We start from the raw sequence: 22575 nt of genomic DNA, 5'->3' as shown, positions 1-22575 counted from the left end.
ATAATGACAATAAAAGCAGTTAGTATAGTAAGATGGAGGAAAGCATTTGAAAGAGCAGAGAAAAGAATGTGAAATATACAATAATTGCATTCCCAAGCTGATATGCATCTGGAATTGTACAGTAGGTGAATATGTACTTTCTGTATCTGGTTCACTTTACTAAAAGGTTGTAAAGGCCCTAAGTCAGCTTACAAAACACAGTTAGCAGAGGATGGTTTCGATCCATCGACCTCTGGGTTATGGGCCCAGCACGCTTCTGCTGCGCCACTCTGCTGTCAACCACCCCAGATGGGACTCTAACCCTTTGGGTAACACAATAATGACAATAAAAGCAGTTAGTATAGTAAGATGGAGGAAAGCATTTGAAAGAGCAGAGAAAAGAATGTGAAATATAAAAAAATTGCATTCCCAAGCTGATATGCATCTGGAATTGTACAGTAGGCGAATATGTATTTTCTGTATCTGGTTCACTTTACTAAAAGGTTGTAAAGGCCCTAAGTCAGCTTACAAAACACAGTTAGCAGAGGATGGTTTCGATCCATCGACCTCTGGGTTATGGGCCCAGCACGCTTCCGCTGCGCCACTCTGCTTTCAACCACGCCAGATTGGACTCGAACCCTTTGGGTAACACAATAATGACAATAAAAGCAGTTAGTATAGTAAGATGGAGGAAAGCATTTGAAAGAGCAGAGAAAAGAATGTGAAATATACAAAAATTGCATTCCCAAGCTGATATGCATCTGGAATATTACAGTAGGTGAATATGTACTTTCTGTATCTGGATCACTTTACTTAAAGGTTGTAAAGTCAGCTTACAAAACACAGTTAGCAAAGGATGGTTTCAATCTATTGACCCAGCACGCTTCTGCTGCGCCACTCTGCTGTCAACCACCCCAGATGGGACTCGAACCCACAATCCCTGGCTTAGGAGGCCAGTGCATTATCCATTAGGCCACTGGGGCATCACAAACACCTTTACTCCTCAGTTCTTCCAACTAACAGTTGCTTCCTATACAGAGCATAATGTGAGACATGCCATGTTGGCTTTGGGTAACACAGTAATGGCCCCAAATGCAGTAGATATAGTGAGTAGAAGGGAAAAGATGTGAAATACGTAGAAACTAGATTGCCATGCTGAGATGAAACTGGCATTGTACACCAGATTGGACTCGAACCCTTTGGGTAACACAATAATGGCCCCAAATGCAGTAGATATAGTGAGTAGAAGGGAAATTTTTAAAAGTGCAAAGAAAAAGATGTGAAACACATAGAAACTAGTTTCCAATGCTGATATGAAACTGGCATTGTACCCCAGATTGGACTCGAACCCTTTGGGTAACACAATAATGACAATAAAAGCAGTTAGTATAGTAAGATGGAGGAAACCATTTAAAAGAGCAGAGAAAGGAATTTGAAATATACAAAAATTGCATTCCCAAGCTGATATGCATCTGGAATTGTACAGGAGGTGAATATTTACTTTCTGTATCTGGTTCAGTTTACTAAAAGGTTGTAAAGGCCCTAAGTCAGCTTACAAAACACAGTTAGCAGAGGATGGTTTCGATCCATCGACCTCTGGGTTATGGGTCCAGCACGCTTCCGCTGTACCACTCTGCTGTCAACCACCCCAGATAGGACTTGAACCCACAATCCCTGGCTTAGGAGGCCAGTGCCTTATCCAATAGGCCACTGGGGCATCTCAAACACCTTTACTCATCAGTTCTTCCACCAAACAGTTGCTTCCTATACAGAGCATAATGTGAGCCATGCCATGTTGGCTTTGGGTAACACAATAATGGCCCCAAATGCAGTAGATATAGTGAGTAGAAGGGAAATTTTTAAAAGTGCAAAGAAAAAGATGTGAAACACGTAGAAACTAGAATGCCATGCTGATATGAAACTGGCATTGTACCCCAGATTGGACTCGAACCCTTTGGGTAACACAATAATGACAATAAAAGCAGTTAGTATAGTAAGATGGAGGAAAGCATTTGAAAGAGCAGAGAAAAGAATGTGAAATATACAATAATTGCATTCCCAAGCTGATATGCATCTGGAATTGTACAGTAGGTGAATATGTACTTTCTGTATCTGGTTCACTTTACTAAAAGGTTGTAAAGGCCCTAAGTCAGCTTACAAAACACAGTTAGCAGAGGATGGTTTCGATCCATCGACCTCTGGGTTATGGGCCCAGCACGCTTCCGCTGCGCCACTCTGCTTTGAACCACACCAGATTGGACTCGAACCCTTTGGGTAATACAACTGCTCATACTGAACCAAAACCCAAAACTTTTAAATGTGGATTTTTAAACATCAGATCTCTCTCTTCTAAATCTTTGTTAGTAAATGACTTGATAAATGATCATCAAATTGGTTTATTTTGTCTCACTGAAACGTGGTTGCAGCAGGAAGAATATGTCAGTTTAAATGAGTCAACCCCCCAAAGTCATATTAATTATCATGTTCCTAGATGCACAGGCCGAGGTGGAGGAGTAGCAGCAATATTTCACTCTAGCTTATCAATAATTCCTAGACCTAAACATAGTTATACCTCATTTGAGAGTCTTACTCTTAGCCTTTCACACCCAAACTGGAAAACTCAAAAACCACTATTATTTGTTATCGTGTACCGTCCTCCAGTCCCTTATTCAGAGTTTTTGATTGAATTTTCTGATTTTCTATCTGATTTAGTGCTTAGTACAGATAAAGTCATTATAGTGGGTGACTTTAACATTCATGTAGATGCTGACAGTAACTGTCTGAGCACTGCGTTTAATTCATTATTAGATTCAATTGGTTTTTCCCAAAATGTAAATAAACCCACTCATTGTTTTAGTCACACGTTAGACCTTGTCCTTACATATGGCATTGAAACTGATAATTTAATAGTATTTCCTCATAATTCTCTTCTGTCTGACCATTTTCTAATAACATTTGAATTTACAATAACGGACTATACAGCAGTTAGGAAAAAATTCCACTACAGCAGATGTTTATCTGAAAATGCTGTGAATACATTTAAAGAAATTATTTCTTCATCTTTTTCACCACCATGTGTCAATACTATGGTGAGTAGCCATCTTACTCCTGTGCAAATTGATTATTTAGTTGACGATTCTGCCGCCTCACTGCGTAGGATACTAGATACAGTTGCCCCTTTGAAATAGAAGGCAGTGAATCAGAGGAGCCGACCTCCATGGTACAATTCACAAATGCACAGCTTAAAGCAGGCAACACGAAAGCTAGAGAGGAAGTGGCGTTCCACTAATTTAGAAGAATCCCGGTTAGCCTGGAAAAACAGTTTAAAAACATACAAAAAAGCTCTCCGTGATGCCAGAACAGCATATTATTCCGCATTAATAGAGGAAAACAAGAACAACCCCCGGTTTCTGTTCAGCACTGTAGCCAGGCTGACTAAGAGCCATAGTTCTGTTGAGCCTAGTATTCCCTTAACTTTGAGCAGCAATGACTTTATGACTTTCTTTACTAGTAAAATTGTAGCCATTAGGGAAAAGATTCACCAGATCCTCCCTACAAATATTACGGCTAGATCTTCATGTACAACAGCTATAGAATCCTCAATAAGGCCCCAATCCATCTTAGACTGCTTTTCACCCATAGATCTCACTGAGCTAAGTTCAACTACCGCCTCCTCAAAACTAACAACATGTCTTTTAGACCCTGTTCCAACCAAATTGCTTAAAGATGTTCTACCTTTAATAGACACTTTCATATTAGATTTGATTAACCTATCTTTAGAAACTGGCTATGTACCAAAGGCCTATAAAGTTGCTGTAATCAAACCATTACTTAAAAAACCTTGTCTTGATCCAGGGGATTTAGCCAACTATAGACCAATATCAAATCTCCCGTTTATTTCTAAAATCCTTGAAAAAGTAGTTGCAAAACAATTATGTGATCACCTTTACAGGAATAATTTGTATGAAGACTTTCAGTCAGGATTTAGAGCTCATCACAGTACAGAAACAGCACTGGTAAAAGTCTCCAATGATCTTCTCCTGGCTTCAGATAATGGACTTGTGTCTGTACTCGTCTTACTAGACCTTAGTGCCGCATTTGACACCATTGACCACAACATTTTATTACAGAGACTAGAACATGGATTTGGGATTAAAGGAACCACATTACATTGGTTTAAATCTTATCTGTCAGACAGATTCCAACTTGTTCATGTTAATGATGACTCTTCTTTATGCACCAAAGTCAGCTATGGAGTTCCACAGGGCTCTGTGTTAGGACCAATACTTTTTAATCTCTACATGTCACCTTTAGGCAAAATCATTAGGAAACATTCCATAAACTTCCACTGATATGCAGATGATACCCAGCTCTATTTATCTGTGAAACCAGAAGATACTAACCAATTAGTCAAATTTGAAGCATGTCTAAAAGACATAAAGAACTGGATGTCCTACAATTTCCTACTTCTAAATTCAGACAAAACTGAAATCATCCTCTTTGGGCCTAAAAACATGAGAAATATGCTGTCTAACAATATAGTTACTCTAGATGACATAACTTTGGCCTCTAGTACTACGGTGAGGAACCTTGGAGTTATCTTTGACCAAGATTTGGCGTTTACGTCACATAAAAGACAAATGTCTAGAACAGCCTTCTTCCACCTACGGAACATTGCTAAAATTAGAAGCATCCTGTTTCAAAGTGATGCCGAAAAACTGGTCCATGCATTTGTTACTTCTAGGTTGGACTACTGTAATTCCCTACTTCTGGGGTGTCCTAATAACTCTCTAAAAAGCCTTCAATTAATCCAAAATGCTGCAGCAAGAGTGCTGACTGGATTAGGAAAGAGAGATCATATTTCACCTTCACTAGCTTCTCTTCATTGGCTTCCCATAAAATCTAGAATAGAGTTCAAAACCCTCCTCCTTACATACAAAGCTCTTAATGGTCAAGCTCCATCATATTTAAAAGATCTCATAGTCCTGTATCGCCCAATTAGACCACTTCGATCCCAAAATACTGGCCTACTTATGGTTCCCAGAGTTTGCAAAAGTAGAATGGGAGGCAGAGCCTTTAGCTATCAAGCTCCTCTCCTGTGGAACCAGCTTCCAATCCAAATTCGTGGAGCAGACACCCTCTCTACTTTTAAGACTAGGCTTAAAACTTTCCTTTTTGATAAAGCTTATAGTTAAAAATCCTCACTCAACGCCAGTGCCTTATCCATTAGGCCACTGGGGCATCTCAAACACCTTTACTCATCAGTTCTTCCACCAAACAGTTGCTTCCTAGACAGAGCATAATGTGAGACATGCCATGTTGGCTTTGGGTAACACAATAATGGCCCCAAATCCAGTAGATATAGTGAGTAGAAGGGAAATTTTTAAAAGTGCAAAGAAAAAGATGTGAAACACGTAGAAACTAGATTGCCATGCTGATAAGAAACTGGCATTGTACCCCAGATTGGACTCGAACCCTTTGGGTAGCACAATAATGACAATAAAAGCAGTTAGTATAGTAAGATGGAGGAAAGCATTTGAAAGAGCAGAGAAAAGAATGTGAAATATACAATAATTGCATTCCCAAGCTGATATGCATCTGGAATTGTACAGTAGGTGAATATGTACTTTCTGTATCTGGTTCACTTTACTAAAAGGTTGTAAAGGCCCTAAGTCAGCTTACAAAACACAGTTAGCAGAGGATGGTTTCGATCCATCGACCTCTGGGTTATGGGCCCAGCACGCTTCTGCTGCGCCACTCTGCTGTCAACCACCCCAGATGGGACTCTAACCCTTTGGGTAACACAATAATGACAATAAAAGCAGTTAGTATAGTAAGATGGAGGAAAGCATTTGAAAGAGCAGAGAAAAGAATGTGAAATATACAAAAATTGCATTCCCAAGCTGATATGCATCTGGAATTGTACAGTAGGCGAATATGTATTTTCTGTATCTGGTTCACTTTACTAAAAGGTTGTAAAGGCCCTAAGTCAGCTTACAAAACACAGTTAGCAGAGGATGGTTTCGATCCATCGACCTCTGGGTTATGGGCCCAGCACGCTTCCGCTGCGCCACTCTGCTTTCAACCACGCCAGATTGGACTCGAACCCTTTGGGTAACACAATAATGACAATAAAAGCAGTTAGTATAGTAAGATGGAGGAAAGCATTTGAAAGAGCAGAGAAAAGAATGTGAAATATACAAAAATTGCATTCCCAAGCTGATATGCATCTGGAATATTACAGTGGGTGAATATGTACTTTCTGTATCTGGATCACTTTACTTAAAGGTTGTAAAGTCAGCTTACAAAACACAGTTAGCAAAGGATGGTTTCAATCTATTGACCCAGCACGCTTCTGCTGCGCCACTCTGCTGTCAACCACCCCAGATGGGACTTGAACCCACAATCCCTGGCTTAGGAGGCCAGTGCATTATCCATTAGGCCACTGGGGCATCACAAACACCTTTACTCCTCAGTTCTTCCAACTAACAGTTGCTTCCTATACAGAGCATAATGTGAGACATGCCATGTTGGCTTTGGGTAACACAGTAATGGCCCCAAATGCAGTAGATATAGTGAGTAGAAGGGAAAAGATGTGAAATACGTAGAAACTAGATTGCCATGCTGAGATGAAACTGGCATTGTACACCAGATTGGACTCGAACCCTTTGGGTAACACAATAATGGCCCCAAATGCAGTAGATATAGTGAGTAGAAGGGAAATTTTTAAAAGTGCAAAGAAAAAGATGTGAAACACATAGAAACTAGTTTCCAATGCTGATATGAAACTGGCATTGTACCCCAGATTGGACTCGAACCCTTTGGGTAACACAATAATGACAATAAAAGCAGTTAGTATAGTAAGATGGAGGAAACCATTTAAAAGAGCAGAGAAAGGAATTTGAAATATACAAAAATTGCATTCCCAAGCTGATATGCATCTGGAATTGTACAGGAGGTGAATATTTACTTTCTGTATATCTGGTTCAGTTTACTAAAAGGTTGTAAAGGCCCTAAGTCAGCTTACAAAACACAGTTAGCAGAGGATGGTTTCGATCCATCGACCTCTGGGTTATGGGTCCAGCACGCTTCCGCTGTACCACTCTGCTGTCAACCACCCCAGATAGGACTTGAACCCACAATCCCTGGCTTAGGAGGCCAGTGCCTTATCCAATAGGCCACTGGGGCATCTCAAACACCTTTACTCATCAGTTCTTCCACCAAACAGTTGCTTCCTATACAGAGCATAATGTGAGCCATGCCATGTTGGCTTTGGGTAACACAATAATGGCCCCAAATGCAGTAGATATAGTGAGTAGAAGGGAAATTTTTAAAAGTGCAAAGAAAAAGATGTGAAACACATAGAAACTAGAATGCCATGCTGATATGAAACTGGCATTGTACCCCAGATTGGACTCGAACCCTTTGGGTAACACAATAATGACAATAAAAGCAGTTAGTATAGTAAGATGGAGGAAAGCATTTGAAAGAGCAGAGAAAAGAATGTGAAATATACAATAATTGCATTCCCAAGCTGATATGCATCTGTAATTGTATAGTAGGTGAATATGTACTTTCTGTATCTGGTTCACTTTACTAAAAGGTTGTAAAGGCCCTAAGTCAGCTTACAAAACACAGTTAGCAGAGGATAGTTTCGAACCATCGACCTTTGGGTTATGGGCCCAGCACGCTTCCGCTGAGCCACTCTGCTGTCAACCACCCCAGATGGGACTCGAACCCTTTGGGTAACACAATAATGACAATAAAAGCAGTTAGTATAGTAAGATGGAGGAAAGCATTTGAAAGAGCAGAGAAAAGAATGTGAAATATACAAAAATTGCATTCCCAAGCTCATATGCATCTGGAATTGTACAGTAGGTGAATATGTACTTTCTGTATCTGGTTCACTTTACTAAAAGGTTGTAAAGGCCCTAAGTCAGCTTACAAAACACAGTTAGCAGAGGATGGTTTCGATCCATCGACCTCTGGGTTATGGGCCCAGCACGCTTCCGCTGCGCCACTCTGCTTTGAACCACACCAGATTGGACTCGAACCCTTTGGGTAATACAACTGCTCATACTGAACCAAAACCCAAAACTTTTAAATGTGGATTTTTAAACATCAGATCTCTCTCTTCTAAATCTTTGTTAGTAAATGACTTGATAAATGATCATCAAATTGGTTTATTTTGTCTCACTGAAACGTGGTTGCAGCAGGAAGAATATGTCAGTTTAAATGAGTCAACCCCCCAAAGTCATATTAATTATCATGTTCCTAGATGCACAGGCCGAGGTGGAGGAGTAGCAGCAATATTTCACTCTAGCTTATCAATAATTCCTAGACCTAAACATAGTTATACCTCATTTGAGAGTCTTACTCTTAGCCTTTCACACCCAAACTGGAAAACTCAAAAACCACTATTATTTGTTATCGTGTACCGTCCTCCAGTCCCTTATTCAGAGTTTTTGATTGAATTTTCTGATTTTCTATCTGATTTAGTGCTTAGTACAGATAAAGTCATTATAGTGGGTGACTTTAACATTCATGTAGATGCTGACAGTAACTGTCTGAGCACTGCGTTTAATTCATTATTAGATTCAATTGGTTTTTCCCAAAATGTAAATAAACCCACTCATTGTTTTAGTCACACGTTAGACCTTGTCCTTACATATGGCATTGAAACTGATAATTTAATAGTATTTCCTCATAATTCTCTTCTGTCTGACCATTTTCTAATAACATTTGAATTTACAATAACGGACTATACAGCAGTTAGGAAAAAATTCCACTACAGCAGATGTTTATCTGAAAATGCTGTGAATACATTTAAAGAAATTATTTCTTCATCTTTTTCACCACCATGTGTCAATACTATGGTGAGTAGCCATCTTACTCCTGTGCAAATTGATTATTTAGTTGACGATTCTGCCGCCTCACTGCGTAGGATACTAGATACAGTTGCCCCTTTGAAATAGAAGGCAGTGAATCAGAGGAGCCGACCTCCATGGTACAATTCACAAATGCACAGCTTAAAGCAGGCAACACGAAAGTTAGAGAGGAAGTGGCGTTCCACTAATTTAGAAGAATCCCGGTTCGCCTGGAAAAACAGTTTAAAAACATACAAAAAAGCTCTCCGTGATGCCAGAACAGCATATTATTCCGCATTAATAGAGGAAAACAAGAACAACCCCCGGTTTCTGTTCAGCACTGTAGCCAGGCTGACTAAGAGCCATAGTTCTGTTGAGCCTAGTATTCCCTTAACTTTGAGCAGCAATGACTTTATGACTTTCTTTACTAGTAAAATTGTAGCCATTAGGGAAAAGATTCACCAGATCCTCCCTACAAATATTACGGCTAGATCTTCATGTACAACAGCTATAGAATCCTCAATAAGGCCCCAATCCATCTTAGACTGCTTTTCACCCATAGATCTCACTGAGCTAAGTTCAACTACCGCCTCCTCAAAACTAACAACATGTCTTTTAGACCCTGTTCCAACCAAATTGCTTAAAGATGTTCTACCTTTAATAGACACTTTCATATTAGATTTGATTAACCTATCTTTAGAAACTGGCTATGTACCAAAGGCCTATAAAGTTGCTGTAATCAAACCATTACTTAAAAAACCTTGTCTTGATCCAGGGGATTTAGCCAACTATAGACCAATATCAAATCTCCCGTTTATTTCTAAAATCCTTGAAAAAGTAGTTGCAAAACAATTATGTGATCACCTTTACAGGAATAATTTGTATGAAGACTTTCAGTCAGGATTTAGAGCTCATCACAGTACAGAAACAGCACTGGTAAAAGTCTCCAATGATCTTCTCCTGGCTTCAGATAATGGACTTGTGTCTGTACTCGTCTTACTAGACCTTAGTGCCGCATTTGACACCATTGACCACAACATTTTATTACAGAGACTAGAACATGGATTTGGGATTAAAGGAACCACATTACATTGGTTTAAATCTTATCTGTCAGACAGATTCCAACTTGTTCATGTTAATGATGACTCTTCTTTATGCACCAAAGTCAGCTATGGAGTTCCACAGGGCTCTGTGTTAGGACCAATACTTTTTAATCTCTACATGTCACCTTTAGGCAAAATCATTAGGAAACATTCCATAAACTTCCACTGATATGCAGATGATACCCAGCTCTATTTATCTGTGAAACCAGAAGATACTAACCAATTAGTCAAATTTGAAGCATGTCTAAAAGACATAAAGAACTGGATGTCCTACAATTTCCTACTTCTAAATTCAGACAAAACTGAAATCATCCTCTTTGGGCCTAAAAACATGAGAAATATGCTGTCTAACAATATAGTTACTCTAGATGACATAACTTTGGCCTCTAGTACTACGGTGAGGAACCTAGGAGTTATCTTTGACCAAGATTTGGCGTTTACGTCACATAAAAGACAAATGTCTAGAACAGCCTTCTTCCACCTACGGAACATTGCTAAAATTAGAAGCATCCTGTCTCAAAGTGATGCCGAAAAACTGGTCCATGCATTTGTTACTTCTAGGTTGGACTACTGTAATTCCCTACTTCTGGGGTGTCCTAATAACTCTCTAAAAAGCCTTCAATTAATCCAAAATGCTGCAGCAAGAGTGCTGACTGGATTAGGAAAGAGAGATCATATTTCACCTTCACTAGCTTCTCTTCATTGGCTTCCCATAAAATCTAGAATAGAGTTCAAAACCCTCCTCCTTACATACAAAGCTCTTAATGGTCAAGCTCCATCATATTTAAAAGATCTCATAGTCCTGTATCGCCCAATTAGACCACTTCGATCCCAAAATACTGGCCTACTTGTGGTTCCCAGAGTTTGCAAAAGTAGAATGGGAGGCAGAGCCTTTAGCTATCAAGCTCCTCTCCTGTGGAACCAGCTTCCAATCCAAATTCGGGGAGCAGACACCCTCTCTACTTTTAAGACTAGGCTTAAAACTTTCCTTTTTGATAAAGCTTATAGTTAAAAATCCTCACTCAACGCCAGTGCCTTATCCATTAGGCCACTGGGGCATCTCAAACACCTTTACTCATCAGTTCTTCCACCAAACAGTTGCTTCCTAGACAGAGCATAATGTGAGACATGCCATGTTGGCTTTGGGTAACACAATAATGGCCCCAAATGCAGTAGATATAGTGAGTAGAAGGGAAATTTTTAAAAGTGCAAAGAAAAAGATGTGAAACACGTAGAAACTAGATTGCCATGCTGATATGAAACTGGCATTGTACCCCAGATTGGACTCGAACCCTTTGGGTAGCACAATAATGACAATAAAAGCAGTTAGTATAGTAAGATGGAGGAAAGCATTTGAAAGAGCAGAGAAAAGAATGTGAAATATACAATAATTGCATTCCCAAGCGGATATGCATCTGGAATTGTACAGTAGGTGAATATGTACTTTCTGTATCTGGTTCACTTTACTAAGAGGTTGTAAAGGCCCTAAGTCAGCTTACAAAACACAGTTAGCAGAGGATGGTTTCGATCCATCGACCTCTGGGTTTTGGGCCCAGCACGCTTCCGCTGCGCCACTCTGCTTTCAACCACACCAGATTGGAGTCGAACCCTTTGGGTAACACAATAATGACAATAAAAGCAGTTAGTATAGTAAGATGGAGGAAAGCATTTGAAAGAGCAGAGAAAAGAATGTGAAATATACAAAAATTGCATTCCCAAGCTGATATGCATCTGGAATTGTACAGTAGGCGAATATGTATTTTCTGTATCTGGTTCACTTTACTAAAAGGTTGTAAAGGCCCTAAGTCAGCTTACAAAGCACAGTTAGCAGAGGATGGTTTCGATCCATCGACCTCTGGGTTATGGGCCCAGCACGCTTCCGCTGCGCCACTCTGCTTTCAACCACGCCAGATTGGACTCGAACCCTTTGGGTAACACAATAATGACAATAAAAGCAGTTAGTATAGTAAGATGGAGGAAAGCATTTCAAAGAGCAGAGAAAAGAATGTGAAATATACAAAAATTGCATTCCCAAGCTGATATGCATCTGGAATATTACAGTAGGTGAATATGTACTTTCTGTATCTGGATCACTTTACTTAAAGGTTGTAAAGGCCCTAAGTCAGCTTACAAAACACAGTTAGCAAAGGATGGTTTCAATCTATTGACCTCTGGGTTATGGGCCCAGCACGCTTCTGCTGCGCCACTCTGCTGTCAACCACCCCAGATGGGACTCGAACCCACAATCCCTGGCTTAGGAGGCCAGTGCATTATCCATTAGGCCACTGGGGCATCACAAACACCTTTACTCCTCAGTTCTTCCAACTAACAGTTGCTTCCTATATAGAGCATAATGTGAGACATGCCATGTTGGCTTTGGGTAACACAGTAATGGCCCCAAATGCAGTAGATATAGTGAGTAGAAAGGAAAAGATGTGAAATACGTAGAAACTAGATTGCCATGCTGAGATGAAACTGGCATTGTACACCAGATTAGACTCGAACCCTTTGGGTAACACAATAATGACAATAAAAGCAGTTAGTATAGTAAGATGGACGAAAGCATTTGAAAGAGCAGAGAAAGGAATTTGAAATATACAAAAATTGCATTCCCAAGCTGATATGCATCTGGAATTGTACAGTAGATGAATATGTACTGTCTGTATCTGGTTCATTTTACTAAGACATTGTAAAGGCTCTAAATCACTTTACAAAACACAGTTAGCAGAGGATGGATTCGATCCATCGACCTCTGGGTTATGGGCCCAGCACACTTCTGCTGCGCCACTCTGCTTTCAACCAAACCAGATTGGACTCGAACCCTTTGGGTAACACAATAATGACAATAAAAGCAGTTAGTATAGTAAGATTGAGGAAAGCATTTGAAAGAGCAGAGAAAAGAATGTGAAATATACAAAAATTGCATTCCCAAGCTGATATGCATCTGGAATTGTACAGTAGGTGAATATGTACATTCTGTATCTGGTTCACTTTACTAAAAAGTTGCAAAGGCCCTAAGTCAGCTTACAAAACACAGTTAGCAGAGGATGGTTTCGATCCATCGACCTCTGGGTTATGGGCCCAGCACGCTTCCGCTGCGCCACTCTGCTGTCAACCACCCCAGATGGGACTTGAACCCACAATCCCTGGCTTAGGAGGCCAGTGCCTTATCCATTAGGCCACTGGGGCCTCTCAAACACCTTTACTCATCAGTTCTTCCACCAAACAGTTGCTTCCTAGACAGAGCATAATGTGAGACATGCCATGTTGGCTTTGGGTAACACAATAATGGCCCCAAATGCAGTAGATATAGTGAGTAGAAGGGAAATTTTTAAAAGTGCAAAGAAAAAGATGTGAAACACGTAGAAACTAGATTGCCATGCTGATATGAAACTGGCATTGTACCCCAGATTGGACTCGAACCCTTTGGGTAACACAATAATGACAATAAAAGCAGTTAGTATAGTAAGATGGAGGAAAGCATTTGAAAGAGCAGAGAAAAGAATGTGAAATATACAATAATTGCATTCCCAAGCTGATATGCATCTGGAATTGTATAGTAGGTGAATATGTACTTTCTGTATCTGGTTCACTTTACTAAGAGGTTGTAAAGGCCCTAAGTCAGCTTACAAAACGCAGTTAGCAGAGGATGGTTTCGATCCATCGACCTCTGGGTTATGGGCCCAGCACGCTTCCGCTGCGCCACTCTGCTGTCAACCACCCCAGATGGGACTTGAACCGACAATCCCTGGCTTAGGAGGCCAGTGCCTTATCCGTTAGGCCACTGGGGCCTCTCAAACACCTTTACTCATCAGTTCTTCCACCAAACAGTTGCTTCCTAGACAGAGCATAATGTGAGACATGCCATGTTGGCTTTGGGTAACACAATAATGGCCCCAAATGCAGTAGATATAGTGAGTAGAAGGGAAATTTTTAAAAGTGCAAAGAAAAAGATGTGAAACACGTAGAAACTAGATTGCCATGCTGATATGAAACTGGCATTGTACCCCAGATTGGACTCGAACCCTTTGAGTAGCACAATAATGACAATAAAAGCAGTTAGTATAGTAAGATGGAGGAAAGCATTTGAAAGAGCAGAGAAAAGAATGTGAAATATACAATAATTGCATTCCCAAGCTGATATGCATCTGGAATTGTATAGTAGGTGAATATGTACTTTCTGTATCTGGTTCACTTTACTAAGAGGTTGTAAAGGCCCTAAGTCAGCTTACAAAACACAGTTAGCAGAGGATGGTTCCGATCCATCGACCTCTGGGTTATGGGCCCAGCACGCTTCCGCTGCGCCACTCTGCTGTCAACCACCCCAGATGGGACTTGAACCCACAATCCCTGGCTTAGGAGGCCAGTGCCTTATCCATTAGGCCACTGGGGCATCTCAATCACCTTTACTCATCAGTTCTTCCACCAAACAGTTGCTTCCTAGACAGAGCATAATGTGAGACATGCCATGTTGGCTTTGGGTAACACAATAATGGCCCCAAATGCAGTAGATATAGTGAGTAGAAGGGAAATTTTTAAAAGTGCAAAGAAAAAGATGTGAAACACGTAGAAACTAGATTGCCATGCTGATATGAAACTGGCATTGTACCCCAGATTGGACTCGAACCCTTTGGGTAGCACAATAATGACAATAAAAGCAGTTAGTATAGTAAGATGGAGGAAAGCATTTGAAAGAGCAGAGAAAAGAATGTGAAATATACAATAATTGCATTCCCAAGCTGATATGCATCTGGAATTGTATAGTAGGTGAATATGTACTTTCTGTATCTGGTTCACTTTACTAAGAGGTTGTAAAGGCCCTAAGTCAGCTTACAAAACACAGTTAGCAGAGGATGGTTCCGATCCATCGACCTCTGGGTTATGGGCCCAGCACGCTTCCGCTGCGCCACTCTGCTGTCAACCACCCCAGATGGGACTTGAACCCACAATCCCTGGCTTAGGAGGCCAGTGCCTTATCCATTAGGCCACTGGGGCATCTCAATCACCTTTACTCATCAGTTCTTCCACCAAACAGTTGCTTCCTATACAGAGCATAATGTGAGACATGCCATGTTGGCTTTGGGTAACACAATAATGGCCCCATATGCAGTAGATATAGTGAGTTCAATTCAATTCAACTTTATTTATATAGTGCCAATTCACAACAAAGTCATCTCAGGGCACTTTACAGAATAAAGTCAAGATTATAAAGATATATAAAGAGAACCCAACAATTCCCCCTGGAGCAAGCCATAGGCAACAGTGGAGAGGAAAAACTCCCTTTAACGGAAGAAACCTCCAGCAGAACCAGGCTCAGGGTGGACGGCCATTTGCCTCGACCGGTTGGGGTGAGTGGAAAGGGGAGAGGGAAAAGAACAGAGCAACAAAAAGCAACAACAAAACATTGGGCAGATTGGTAGGACCAGTAGCTTCACGCTGGAAGACACACAGCTTCAAAGCCGGGGGACACCTGCAGAAAGGGACAGAGAGAAGGGGACAGAGGATGACAAAGACAACTACGGGAGAGAACACACAGAGTTAATGACATACAGTGGTGACAATTGCGGGATGAGAGGAGAGGAGAGATGGTCAAGAGGAGGAAAGGAGCTCAGTGCATTGGGGGGTGGGTCCCCCAGCAGTCTAAGCCTATGGCAGCATAACTATAAATAACTATATGCTTTATTAAAAAGGAAGGTTTTAAGCCTAGACTTAAAAGTAGAGAGGCTGTCTGCTTCCCGAATCTGAACTGGGAGCTGGTTTCACAAGAGAGGAGTTTGATAGCTAAAGGCTCTACCTCCCATTCTACTTTTGGAAATTCTGGGAACCACAAGTAGGCCTGCATTCTGAGAGCAAAGTGGTCTACTGGGATGATATGGTGCTATGAGGTCTTCTAAATATGATGGAGCCTGACCATTCAGAGCTTTATATGTAAGAAGCAGGGTTTCAAATTCTATTCTACATTTAATTGGAAGCCAATGGAGAGAAGCTAGTGAAGGTGAAATATGATCTCTCTTGCTAGTTCCAGTCAGCACTCTTGCTGCAGCATTTTGGATTAATTGCAGGCTCTTTAGGGAGTTACTGGGGCATCCTGAAAGTAGGGAATTACAGTAGTCAAACCTAGAGGTAACAAATGCATGGACCAGTTTTTCGGCATCACTTTGAGACAGGATGCTCCTAATTTTGGCAATGTTCCGTAGGTGGAAGAAGGCTGTTCTAGAGATTTGTTTTATATGTGAGTTAAAGGACAGATCCTGATCAAACATAACTCCAAGGTTCCTTGCAGTAGTACTGGAGGCCAGGCTTATGCCATCTAGTGTAACAATATGGTTGGACATCATATCTCTGAGATTTTTGGGCCCAAATACTATGAATTCAGTTTTGTCTGAGTTTAAAAGTAAAAAATTGTGGGACATCCAGGCCTTTATGTCTTGTAGGCATGCTTGAAGCTTTATTAACTGATTATTTTCATCTGGTTCCATATATAAATATAGCTGGGTATCATCAGCATAACAGTGGAAGGGATATTTTTAAAAGTGCAAAGAAAAAGATGTGAAACACGTAGAAACTAGATTGCCATGCTGATATGAAACTGGCATTGTACCCCAGATTGGACTCGAACCCTTTGGGTAACACAATAATGACAATAAAAGCAGTTAGTATAGTAAGATGGAGGAAAGCATTTGAAAGAGCAGAGAAAAGAATGTGAAATATACAAAAATTGCATTCCCAAGCTGATATGCATCTGGAATATTACAGTAGGTGAATATGTACTTTCTGTATCTGGATCACTTTACTTAAAGGTTGTAAAGGCCCTAAGTCAGCTTACAAAACACAGTTAGCAAAGGATGGTTTCAATCTATTGACCTCTGGGTTATGGGCCCAGCACGCTTCCGCTGCGCCACTCTGCTTTCAACCAAACCAGATTGGACTCGAACCCTTTGGGTAACACAATAATGACAATAAAAGCAGTTAGTATAGTAAGATTGAGGAAAGCATTTGAAAGAGCAGAGAAAAGAATGTGAAATATACAAAAATTGCATTCCCAAGCTGATATGCATCTGGAATTGTACAGTAGGTGAATATGTACATTCTGTATCTGGTTCACTTTACTAAAAAGTTGCAAAGGCCCTAAGTCAGCTTACAAAACACAGTTAGCAGAGGATGGTTTCGATCCATCGACCTCTGGGTTATGGGCCCAGCACGCTTCCGCTGCGCCACTCTGCTGTCAACCACCCCAGATGGGACTTGAACCCACAATCCCTGGCTTAGGAGGCCAGTGCCTTATCCATTAGGCCACTGGGGCCTCTCAAACACCTTTACTCATCAGTTCTTCCACCAAACAGTTGCTTCCTAGACAGAGCATAATGTGAGACATGCCATGTTGGCTTTGGGTAACACAATAATGGCCCCAAATGCAGTAGATATAGTGAGTAGAAGGGAAATTTTTAAAAGTGCAAAGAAAAAGATGTGAAACACGTAGAAACTAGATTGCCATGCTGATATGAAACTGGCATTGTACCCCAGATTGGACTCGAACCCTTTGGGTAGCACAATAATGACAATAAAAGCAGTTAGTATAGTAAGATGGAGGAAAGCATTTGAAAGAGCAGAGAAAAGAATGTGAAATATACAATAATTGCATTCCCAAGCTGATATGCATCTGGAATTGTATAGTAGGTGAATATGTACTTTCTGTATCTGGTTCACTTTACTAAGAGGTTGTAAAGGCCCTAAGTCAGCTTACAAAACACAGTTAGCAGAGGATGGTTCCGATCCATCGACCTCTGGGTTATGGGCCCAGCACGCTTCCGCTGTGCCACTCTGCTGTCAACCACCCCAGATGGGACTTGAACCCACAATCCCTGGCTTAGGAGGCCAGTGCCTTATCCATTAGGCCACTGGGGCATCTCAATCACCTTTACTCATCAGTTCTTCCACCAAACAGTTGCTTCCTATACAGAGCATAATGTGAGACATGCCATGTTGGCTTTGGGTAACACAATAATGGCCCCATATGCAGTAGATATAGTGAGTTCAATTCAATTCAACTTTATTTATATAGTGCCAATTCACAACAAAGTCATCTCAGGGCACTTTACAGAATAAAGTCAAGATTATAAAGATATATAAAGAGAACCCAACAATTCCCCCTGGAGCAAGCCATAGGCAACAGTGGAGAGGAAAAACTCCCTTTAACGGAAGAAACCTCCAGCAGAACCAGGCTCAGGGTGGACGGCCATTTGCCTCGACCGGTTGGGGTGAGTGGAAAGGGGAGAGGGAAAAGAACAGAGCAACAAAAAGCAACAACAAAACATTGGGCAGATTGGTAGGACCAGTAGCTTCACGCTGGAAGACACACAGCTTCAAAGCCGGGGGACACCTGCAGAAAGGGACAGAGAGAAGGGGACAGAGGATGACAAAGACAACTACGGGAGAGAACACACAGAGTTAATGACATACAGTGGTGACAATTGCGGGATGAGAGGAGAGGAGAGATGGTCAAGAGGAGGAAAGGAGCTCAGTGCATTGGGGGGTGGGTCCCCCAGCAGTCTAAGCCTATGGCAGCATAACTATAAATAACTATATGCTTTATTAAAAAGGAAGGTTTTAAGCCTAGACTTAAAAGTAGAGAGGCTGTCTGCTTCCCGAATCTGAACTGGGAGCTGGTTTCACAAGAGAGGAGCTTGATAGCTAAAGGCTCTACCTCCCATTCTACTTTTGGAAATTCTGGGAACCACAAGTAGGCCTGCATTCTGAGAGCAAAGTGGTCTACTGGGATGATATGGTGCTATGAGGTCTTCTAAATATGATGGAGCCTGACCATTCAGAGCTTTATATGTAAGAAGCAGGGTTTCAAATTCTATTCTACATTTAATTGGAAGCCAATGGAGAGAAGCTAGTGAAGGTGAAATATGATCTCTCTTGCTAGTTCCAGTCAGCACTCTTGCTGCAGCATTTTGGATTAATTGCAGGCTCTTTAGGGAGTTACTGGGGCATCCTGAAAGTAGGGAATTACAGTAGTCAAACCTAGAGGTAACAAATGCATGGACCAGTTTTTCGGCATCACTTTGAGACAGGATGCTCCTAATTTTGGCAATGTTCCGTAGGTGGAAGAAGGCTGTTCTAGAGATTTGTTTTATATGTGAGTTAAAGGACAGATCCTGATCAAACATAACTCCAAGGTTCCTTGCAGTAGTACTGGAGGCCAGGCTTATGCCATCTAGTGTAACAATATGGTTGGACATCATATCTCTGAGATTTTTGGGCCCAAATACTATGAATTCAGTTTTGTCTGAGTTTAAAAGTAAAAAATTGTGGGACATCCAGGCCTTTATGTCTTGTAGGCATGCTTGAAGCTTTATTAACTGATTATTTTCATCTGGTTCCATATATAAATATAGCTGGGTATCATCAGCATAACAGTGGAAGGGATATTTTTAAAAGTGCAAAGAAAAAGATGTGAAACACGTAGAAACTAGATTGCCATGCTGATATGAAACTGGCATTGTACCCCAGATTGGACTCGAACCCTTTGGGTAACACAATAATGACAATAAAAGCAGTTAGTATAGTAAGATGGAGGAAAGCGTTTGAAAGAGCAGAGAAAAGACTGTGAAATATACAAAAATTGCATTCCCAAGCTGATATGCATCTGGAATATTACAGTAGGTGAATATGTACTTTCTGTATCTGGATCACTTTACTTAAAGGTTGTAAAGGCCCTAAGTCAGCTTACAAAACACAGTTAGCAAAGGATGGTTTCAATCTGTTGACCTCTGGGTTTTGGGCCCAGCACGCTTCCGCTGCGCCACTCTGCTTTCAACCACGCCAGATTGGACTCGAACCCTTTGGGTAACACAATAATGACAATAAAAGCAGTTAGTATAGTAAGATGGAGGAAAGCATTTGAAAGAGCAGAGAAAAGAATGTGAAATATACAAAAATTGCATTCCCAAGCTGATATGCATCTGGAATATTACAGTAGGTGAATATGTACTTTCTGTATCTGGATCACTTTACTTAAAGGTTGTAAAGGCCCTAAGTCAGCTTACAAAACACAGTTAGCAAAGGATGGTTTCAATCTATTGACCTCTGGGTTATGGGCCCAGCACGCTTTTGCTGCGCCACTCTGCTGTCAACCACCCCAGATGGGACTCGAACCCACAATCCCTGGCTTAGGAGGCCAGTGCATTATCCATTAGGCCACTGGGGCATCACAAACACCTTTACTCCTCAGTTCTTCCAACTAACAGTTGCTTCCTATACAGAGCATAATGTGAGACATGCCATGTTGGCTTTGGGTAACACAGTAATGGCCCCAAATGCAGTAGATATAGTGAGTAGAAGGGAAAAGATGTGAAATACGTAGAAACTAGATTGCCATGCTGAGATGAAACTGGCATTGTACACCAGATTGGACTCGAACCCTTTGGGTAACACAATAATGGCCCCAAATGCAGTAGATATAGTGAGTAGAAGGGAAATTTTTAAAAGTGCAAAGAAAAAGATGTGAAACACATAGAAACTAGTTTCCAATGCTGATATGAAACTGGCATTGTACCCCAGATTGGACTCGAACCCTTTGGGTAACACAATAATGACAATAAAAGCAGTTAGTATAGTAAGATGGAGGAAACCATTTAAAAGAGCAGAGAAAGGAATTTGAAATATACAAAAATTGCATTCCCAAGCTGATATGCATCTGGAATTGTACAGGAGGTGAATATTTACTTTCTGTATCTGGTTCAGTTTACTAAAAGGTTGTAAAGGCCCTAAGTCAGCTTACAAAACACAGTTAGCAGAGGATGGTTTCGATCCATCGACCTCTGGGTTATGGGTCCAGCACGCTTCCGCTGTACCACTCTGCTGTCAACCACCCCAGATAGGACTTGAACCCACAATCCCTGGCTTAGGAGGCCAGTGCCTTATCCAATAGGCCACTGGGGCATCTCAAACACCTTTACTCATCAGTTCTTCCACCAAACAGTTGCTTCCTATACAGAGCATAATGTGAGCCATGCCATGTTGGCTTTGGGTAACACAATAATGGCCCCAAATGCAGTAGATATAGTGAGTAGAAGGGAAATTTTTAAAAGTGCAAAGAAAAAGATGTGAAACACGTAGAAACTAGAATGCCATGCTGATATGAAACTGGCATTGTACCCCAGATTGGACTCGAACCCTTTGGGTAACACAATAATGACAATAAAAGCAGTTAGTATAGTAAGATGGAGGAAAGCATTTGAAAGAGCAGAGAAAAGAATGTGAAATATACAAAAATTGCATTCCCAAGCTGATATGCATCTGGAATATTACAGTAGGTGAATATGTACTTTCTGTATCTGGTTCACTTTACTAAAAGGTTGTAAAGGCCCTAAGTCAGCTTACAAAACACAGTTAGCAGAGGATAGTTTCGAACCATCGACCTTTGGGTTATGGGCCCAGCACGCTTCCGCTGAGCCACTCTGCTGTCAACCACCCCAGATGGGACTCGAACCCTTTGGGTAACACAATAATGACAATAAAAGCAGTTAGTATAGTAAGATGGAGGAAAGCATTTGAAAGAGCAGAGAAAAGAATGTGAAATATACAAAAATTGCATTCCCAAGCTCATATGCATCTGGAATTGTACAGTAGGTGAATATGTACTTTCTGTATCTGGTTCACTTTACTAAAAGGTTGTAAAGGCCCTAAGTCAGCTTACAAAACACAGTTAGCAGAGGATGGTTTCGATCCATCGACCTCTGGGTTATGGGCCCAGCACGCTTCCGCTGCGCCACTCTGCTTTGAACCACACCAGATGGGACTCGAACCCTTTGGGTAATACAACTGCTCATACTGAACCAAAACCCAAAACTTTTAAATGTGGATTATTAAACATCAGATCTCTCTCTTCTAAATCTTTGTTAGTAAATGACTTGATAAATGATCATCAAATTGGTTTATTTTGTCTCACTGAAACGTGGTTGCAGCAGGAAGAATATGTCAGTTTAAATGAGTCAACCCCCCAAAGTCATATTAATTATCATGTTCCTAGATGCACAGGCCGAGGTGGAGGAGTAGCAGCAATATTTCACTCTAGCTTATCAATAATTCCTAGACCTAAACATAGTTATACCTCATTTGAGAGTCTTACTCTTAGCCTTTCACACCCAAACTGGAAAACTCAAAAACCACTATTATTTGTTATCGTGTACCGTCCTCCAGTCCCTTATTCAGAGTTTTTGATTGAATTTTCTGATTTTCTATCTGATTTAGTGCTTAGTACAGATAAAGTCATTATAGTGGGTGACTTTAACATTCATGTAGATGCTGACAGTAACTGTCTGAGCACTGCGTTTAATTCATTATTAGATTCAATTGGTTTTTCCCAAAATGTAAATAAACCCACTCATTGTTTTAGTCACACGTTAGACCTTGTCCTTACATATGGCATTGAAACTGATAATTTAATAGTATTTCCTCATAATTCTCTTCTGTCTGACCATTTTCTAATAACATTTGAATTTACAATAACGGACTATACAGCAGTTAGGAAAAAATTCCACTACAGCAGATGTTTATCTGAAAATGCTGTGAATACATTTAAAGAAATTATTTCTTCATCTTTTTCACCACCATGTGTC

At 40.8% G+C, this 22575-nt stretch overlaps 6 non-coding genes across 6 annotated transcripts; all 6 read right to left on the bottom strand.

Annotated features, from left to right (window-relative positions):
- Positions 1 to 11458: 11458 nt before the first annotated feature.
- trnal-caa (transfer RNA leucine (anticodon CAA)) lies at positions 11459 to 11530 on the bottom strand. Its single transcript has one exon. It is a non-coding gene; the product is annotated as a tRNA-Leu (tRNA).
- A 1535-nt stretch (positions 11531 to 13065) lies between these two features.
- On the bottom strand, positions 13066 to 13138 carry trnar-ccu (transfer RNA arginine (anticodon CCU)). Its single transcript has one exon. It is a non-coding gene; the product is annotated as a tRNA-Arg (tRNA).
- Positions 13139 to 14269: 1131 nt separating this feature from the next.
- On the bottom strand, positions 14270 to 14342 carry trnar-ccu (transfer RNA arginine (anticodon CCU)). The gene has a single exon. It is a non-coding gene; the product is annotated as a tRNA-Arg (tRNA).
- A 529-nt stretch (positions 14343 to 14871) lies between these two features.
- trnar-ccu (transfer RNA arginine (anticodon CCU)) lies at positions 14872 to 14944 on the bottom strand. Its single transcript has one exon. It is a non-coding gene; the product is annotated as a tRNA-Arg (tRNA).
- Positions 14945 to 17179: 2235 nt separating this feature from the next.
- Positions 17180 to 17252, bottom strand: trnar-ccu (transfer RNA arginine (anticodon CCU)). Its single transcript has one exon. It is a non-coding gene; the product is annotated as a tRNA-Arg (tRNA).
- A 529-nt stretch (positions 17253 to 17781) lies between these two features.
- On the bottom strand, positions 17782 to 17854 carry trnar-ccu (transfer RNA arginine (anticodon CCU)). The gene has a single exon. It is a non-coding gene; the product is annotated as a tRNA-Arg (tRNA).
- Positions 17855 to 22575: the final 4721 nt, after the last annotated feature.

This window comes from Channa argus, unplaced genomic scaffold (genome assembly GCF_033026475.1).
Source record: "Channa argus isolate prfri unplaced genomic scaffold, Channa argus male v1.0 Contig013, whole genome shotgun sequence".
In the NCBI taxonomy this organism is placed as follows: domain Eukaryota; kingdom Metazoa; phylum Chordata; class Actinopteri; order Anabantiformes; family Channidae; genus Channa; species Channa argus.
Note: the sequence above shows the minus strand (reverse complement) of the source record. Positions and strands in the feature narration are given on the sequence as shown.